The sequence below is a fragment of the Sprattus sprattus genome (genome assembly GCF_963457725.1).
Source record: "Sprattus sprattus genome assembly, chromosome: 17".
NCBI lineage: Eukaryota > Metazoa > Chordata > Actinopteri > Clupeiformes > Clupeidae > Sprattus > Sprattus sprattus.
This window is the reverse complement of record NC_137915.1, coordinates 634,705-641,591: the sequence shown is the minus strand read 5'-3', so window position 1 is coordinate 641,591 and position 6,887 is coordinate 634,705. Positions and strand designations below refer to the sequence as shown.

At 45.1% G+C, this 6,887-nt stretch overlaps 1 protein-coding gene across 1 annotated transcript in view; it reads left to right on the top strand.

The window, feature by feature from the left end:
• The first annotated feature begins 235 nt into the window (after positions 1-235).
• dyrk1ab (dual-specificity tyrosine-(Y)-phosphorylation regulated kinase 1A, b) overlaps positions 236-6,887 on the top strand; it is a 24,165-nt gene continuing 17,513 nt past the window's right edge. The window contains exon 1 of the mRNA XM_080855720.1: positions 236-958. The gene's annotated coding sequence lies outside the window, so the exon portion shown is untranslated. The remainder of the gene's footprint in view (positions 959-6,887) is intronic.

The window sequence follows — 6,887 nt, the reverse complement described above, 5'->3', positions numbered from 1 at the left end:
AATATGAAACTTCACGGCTACACTTACATGACGTGAAAACTGTTACATTTGTTGATTGACAGATTATGACACCAGACTACGTTGTTCTTTACTCGTCATTGAAACATCCGGGAACTCCAGAGTTTGATTGACAGTTGTCATGGTAACAGTCCAGGCTGTCGCCATTTTGTCAGTAGCGTTTTTTTTTACCTTTTCAAATGTTTTCCCTTCCCGCCGGAATAATGCAGTCATTTTTTATACCAGTGACAATTGTCTTGAAAGCAATGCGTCGACTGGATCGGATTGAGAAAATTAAGAGTCGAACGATATAGCACAGTTGTTCTATCTTTAGGCGGCGCCGAACTAACATAGTTGTCCGTGTCTCGGGTCTACCGGGCCGGTTCGCTGCGCAGGTTTGGAACGCGCGCCATTTTGTGAAAATTGACATAAAATCTTGTCCAAACTAAGGCTTATATCTGACGGTAGTATTATCATTTCTAATGTTTTTTGGATAGTGTGCGTCGCCGATTATAGTTAATGACAAGTAGGAGTATTGTCTGGATTCAATTATCTCTAAAACGAACAATCCGAATGTGTTTTACGAACGGTATAATAGACAGCTGGCTAGCTTGCTAGCTAGCAAGCTAGTTAGCCACGTTTGTTAGCTAAAGTCACCGAGCAAACTAGCAGGCTAGCTGAACTGGCTGGCTAGCTTGCATTCAGGTGATGGTAGCTACTGTTTAGAAGTTGGACCAATAACTAAGGATGATTGTCGCAGGGGCGATTTTGGTATTAGTAGATGTAACCTGGCAGGCCATTTTTTAGTTGGTATTAGTGCAAGGACAGGGTATTTTCTTTAAATAGCTAGCTAGCTGGTTCAAAATTTTGGGTGTCTCATTGGAAGTAACGATAGAGAAGCTGGATAAGTTCCTTCACCATATTGGTTCTGGCACTTTAAATGAAGATCGTACCATCAAAGGTGAGTGTTTGAAAAAAATGTATATAATATTTCTCACAGATCCGTTGTGTGATTAACTGGTAGATGTTAATGGTATGGGTCGTTAGTAATGTTTGCGGTGTTGGTTTGTCATCACTAAATATCGCCAGCTAGCTGACAACTGAGCAAGCTATGATGGCTAGCAAGTTGCTGCCCAGATGATGTCGACAGATTTGTCACCAGCTTTGTGGCTGCCCAGGTAGCTCAACGCAGATCTAGTATACACATTTGGTTACTTTTTCTCTCTCCATGTACCTGTTAGCTAGATTTGAAGTAAGATATTGGTTGTCAAGTCATGCTCGAATTAAACGCTAACCGTAATATTGGCAAGCGATGTTTAGCAAGCTCGCTAAGGATAGCAACCTTACTAGCTCGCTAGCTAGTTAACTTGCATCAGCTCGCGGACTCTAACGTTTGCCAGCGAGCTAGCCCGCTTGCTAACTAGTTCTTTGGTGAGAGTATCCATCATTGTCGTTATTACCACTGTTGTCATATGTCTATTTCATCAAGTCAGTGTAATACAGCCTAATTAGGTCGAATTAACCCCAGCTAGTATGGAAACGGCAAACGTTGGTTAGCAAGGAGTGATGTCATGACATCACCACAAATTAATCGCGGGTAGGGTTAGCCATCGCTAACTTAGCTTAGATGGTATCGTTCCCGATTGGAAGCAAAAATGTAATTATCCGAATAATTCTGGTGTAACCTTCCTTTACTGTTGCACCTTTATGAACGTTTGCATATTCTTATGAAGCAGGGAAATGTTTTTCGTTGTAAAGACAAAGTGAATTCAACACCTAGGTCATGGAATCGTATGATTGCATTTTTTTTAAGTTAGCTAGCCAGTATTGGCCACTATATTTCATCTAATTTAGCTTATCTGTTACTCACGAACGAGTAGTTAACAAGACAGCAAACCATGCATAGAATGCCCGTCCAGTAACCCTAGCTGTCAGCTGGAAAAGTATTCAAGGCAGTAACTTAGGCGTGTTTAGATGTATTGTAACGCTGTGATTATGGTAGCTACTAGCAAACATACCGAATTTCATGTGATTGGCAACCTAAGGTTAGTTCATTGAATTCACTTTCTAAGGTTAGCTATACATTCACAGTTGCCATTGTAGTTGTCTTGCATGGCTAACATTACGACTAGTTGGCTTAATTGATAAATGTCTAATGTGATATTAAGCTAGTTAGGTAGCTAGTTAAACAGCTGGTGGTCAACAAACAATAGGTTAGTTGTCCTGTCATGTTGAAAATACCTGTATATGTGTTGTCACAAACAGTAACCTAACGTTACCTATTGTACCAGATACAGTGTCATTCTATGAGGCACCTCTGTTCTAAAAATATCATTGTCTTCTCATATCAGGTGAGTAGATATTAATTGATGTTGGCCAACTGGTGAGTGAATACTGAGCACAGACATTGGATAAATGAAAAGCATGATTTCAGACTTGGTCCCTGCTTGTTATTGTGAATATCCTAATGTCATCAGGCGAGCGGCCCTATACAGTTGTCCGTGCTTGAATATATTGCTTACCATGTCAGTTGGCTTATGGGATTGTTTGTATTGTGATCATGACAACGGGACAGAATATCCAGTGGAATGAGTATAGCTTGTCATCCCAGTGAAATGCTTCAGTAGCAACTATCTATCAACTGGTTTATGCTTACAGCGTGTGTGTTTGTTGTTGGTAACGTGTTCATGGACGCTGTTGAGATGGGTAAAGTTCTTGGTTGAATATAGTGCATGTAAGCCCTCTGTGGCGACAACCCCTGATGTGTAGGGCCTATGGCGAAGCGGTTCCCAAAAGCAGTAGAAAAGGTGGGAAACTAACATGGATGATGTGCTGAAGCTTTTCAAATAAGCCATTGCGTTCTTTGATGCCACCTCACATGTCATGAATGTTATTTCTTCTGGTGCACTGTCTATTTCTGGTGTTGTATTGAGCTTTACTTTTCTTTCCTTGGAAACTAGGCTTATTAAATGTTCATGGGTGACCTTGATGGTTAAATGTTGGACCACGGGCTCTTGGTAAGGGGCTGTGTAATCAGACTCAGGCTATAACTGTGTTTCTGTAGTTTGTAATGATTCAGCATGCCTGAGGTCTTTAGAAAGCCACTTTGAGATGCGTCCTGTCTCCTGAGCCACCTGTGCATGTTGACAGGAGAACAGCTCTTCCCACACCCACTATGTGGCTCTAACCCTGCTCACTCACTCACTCACTCGCTCACTCACTCACTCAGCCACTGTGTGGCCCTAACCATAATCACTCACTCACGCACACATGCACTCACTCACTCACTCACTCACTCACTCACTCACTCACTCACTCTCTCATCCACTGTGTGGCCCTAACCATAATCACTCTCACGCACTCACTCACTCACCAACAAACTACCTCACTCCAGATCCTAGTAGTGCTGCGGCTAGTCAGACTCCCTCTCAGGAACTTTACCATGACTGTCTATAGGTGGTGACTAAGTGCTTGGTTAAGCTTGAGGCCTCAGACCTGGTGTGCCTATCACAGGACATGGTCTGTGCCCGCCACAGGGGATGGTCTGTGCCCGCCGCAGGTGATGGTCTGTGCCCGCCACAGGTGATGGTCTGTGGTCTGTGCCTACCATAAGAGATGGTCTGTGCCTGCCACAGGTGATGGTCTGTGCCCACCACAGGAGATGGTCTGTTTAAGGAAGCCCCTCCACTAACATTGTGCTAACTGGGAGGTTTGCCCTGAGCCTCTAGTCTTGGCTGTGATGAGACCAGTTTACTCTGATGAGACTGTAGCTGTCCTGGTGAACTGAAGTGGCATTGCTCGTGTTCAAATGAAGAGTGTTTCAGGTGTGCAGAGACGGTCTGATTGTTAGTTGGGATTCATAGGGGGCCTGTGTCGGCCTCTGGTGCTCTTAAGTTTGGCGTGGGCTAGGTTGTGGCCACTGACGTTATTAAAAAAGCCCAGTGGTGTTTTTCTGGCGTTCTGGTTTCCTTCCAGAGTGACAAGGTGCTGTATTGAAGTTGTGTCCAGGTGAAAGTCTCAGCTCTGACTGGGTTGTGGAGAGGGGCCTTGAGAAGAGAGGTGTTCCTGTCCTGCCGGCTTTTGTGTGGACTCTATGAGGACACATGTGTGGTTTAGATGAGGACTCTTGTGTGGACTATATGAGGACACACACTTGTGAGGACTAGAGAGGGACACATGTGGACTATATAAGGACACATGTGTTGAATATATGAGGACACATGTGTGGACTATATGAGGACACGTGTGGACTAGGGAACGACACATGTGTGGACTAGGGGAGGACACATGATGACACATGTGAGGACTGTATGAGGACACTTGTATGGACTAGTTGATGACACTTGCAAGGACGAGGGAAGGACACATGTGAGGACTAGTTGATGACACTTTTGAGGACGAGGGAAGGACACATGTCATTGCGGGTGTCACTGACTGGGACCCTGCTTGGATGCGTATGTCTGAGCCAGAGTTGCCTAGAACAGAAATACAGCTGATGTTGGCCTCCAGTTCAGTCTGCCTTATTATTTGATCTGGGAAATGAGGTTGACTTCACACCTTATTTGAAATCAAAGGCCTTCGGGTACGGCACAAGCGTGTGTGATATTGAACAGTAGTTGTCCATCACGGTGTGGGTGGTCGGACTATATACACATTCTTTTTTTTTATTTTTTTCCTTCCATAAGTTTGTTATGCAACCAGCCCAACAGCTTGAACAGACTGAACTGGAGCAAAGTGTAAAAGGAGGATTCTACCAAAATACCTCTGAGGCCCTCAAACATAAGCCATCTGTATGTCCAACTTTCTTCTCTCTTTTCATCTCTCTCTCTCTCTCTCTCTCTCCCTCGCTCTCTCTGGATGTGCCTCTGAAGCAGACAGCGTTGTTTAGGATAGCCCTAACGGACTCTGGAAGGCCTCTTGCAGAAAGCGTTTTTAAGGATGGCCCTAACGGACTCCGGGATGTTGCCTCTGTGTGTTGCCTCTGTGCTGTTACTGTAGTGGTTCTGTAGAGACCTACTTGTCATCCCCACCCCTGACCTCCAATCAGCTCTGAGCCGGAGGTTAGGTAGTCAGCTCTGAGCCCAAGCGTGAGCGAGAGGATGGTTAGGGTTAGGTAGTCAGCAGGAGGGTGAGGGAGAGGATGGTCTCCGGACTGGAGAGAACTAGCAGAATGTAAGTTCTGCCATCAGTGTGTTTTATGTGTGGAGTTGCATATGGTCCATCAGCTCCCTGGTCCATCAGCTCCCTGGTCCATCAGCTCCCTGGTCCATCAGCTCCCTGGTCCATCAGCTCCCTGGTCCATCAGCTCCCTGGTCCATCAGCTCCCTGGTCCATCAGCTCCCTGGTCCATCAGCTCCCTGGTCCAGCAGCTCCCTGGTCCAGCAGCTCCCTGGTCCATCAGCTCCCTGGTCCATCAGCTCCCTGGTCCATCAGCTCCCTGGTCCATCAGCTCCCTGGTCCATCAGCTCCCTGGTCTAGCAGCTCCCTGGTCTAGCAGCTCCCTGGTCTAGAAGCTCCCTGGTCCAGCGTGGGGGAATGTGACGGGCTAGCCATGGTCCTGATGTGCTAGAAAAGCCTTGGGTGCTGGGGTTGTGTGTGTGTGTGTGTGTGTGTGTGTGTGTGTGTGTGTGTGTGTGTGTGTGTCTGTTTCTCTGTGTGCAATTTGTATTGTGTGTCTCTGTATGGCACATATATGGCACATGTATTGTGCGTGTGTGTTTGTGTGTGGCGAAATGGCAAGGCTGGGAGGCTGCTCTTAGACCTGGCTCCACTGTAACTGGGCTACTGTAGGCTCCAGTCTGCCTGCACAGCACACGACACACACACACACACGCACACACAGCAGGCTCCACCAGAGCAGTGGCACTGCAAGGGGCTCAGCTCTGCAGGGCCATCCAAGCACAAATACTCTCCGTCACATTTCTTACCTCTTTTATTTAATTCCAAGCTCTCTCTTTATTTAAGTGCTGTCTGCCCATACAGTTATGTTTAATCCCAACATAATGAGCATGAAAGGGTTTTTACTGTGCCTTTAAGGATAGCGAGGACATAACCTTTCTTTGTTATGTTGGGCAGTAAATGCATATATTCTGCTCTATACGTTTCATATATTTCCATTTGTCAGATAGCCTTTTTCCTGCCCCTGCCCAGTATGGCTGGTGCTGGAGAAGGTTGTTTTATTGCCCCGCCTTGCCCCGGTCAGCTGAATCAGTCTCTAGCCGCCCCACCAAGACCAGCTTCATAGCCAGTATTCTGCTCCTGGTCTCCCATGCGCTGTACCAGCCCTCAAAGTGTGCCAAAGTTCAATTTTATTTCTTGTTTATTTCTTGTTTTCTTATTGGAAAATGGAAGCTGCTCTGCCCTGGCAACAAAAGTAGGTTATTTGCATACTCTTCTGTGATTGGCTTATACATTGATGGGCTTGCCAAATCACACTGTATCTTGGTGGTGATAGGCTATGCTAATTAGGTGCTGTTGCTGGGATTGTGAATAGTGCTGGGGCTTCTGGGTGGCTGTGCGGCGCTGCATTGTGTTGCCTGGCGAGATGCGGCTGAGAAATGAGAGTCCTTAATAATTTTCAGAATTTGCACTTGCTCAAAGAGACATCATGCACTGAATAGAAATCTTATATCTCAATAAATATTTTTGTCACAGTTTTATTTTAATTGACATTTATATTTTTTTTATGTAATGCAGCGTATGTAGTCTTTTTTGCCAATACATATATATATTTTTTAAAATACTGTTATTGTAAAATCATATAATTTAGTGTTCCTTAAGGCCTAGTTATTTATCCATGTCTTTTACTGCGGACCCACTAAGGGTTATTTATCTATAAACCAAGGCATTACACCCAGATTATTATAAAAAATATAACCTAAAAGGGAAAT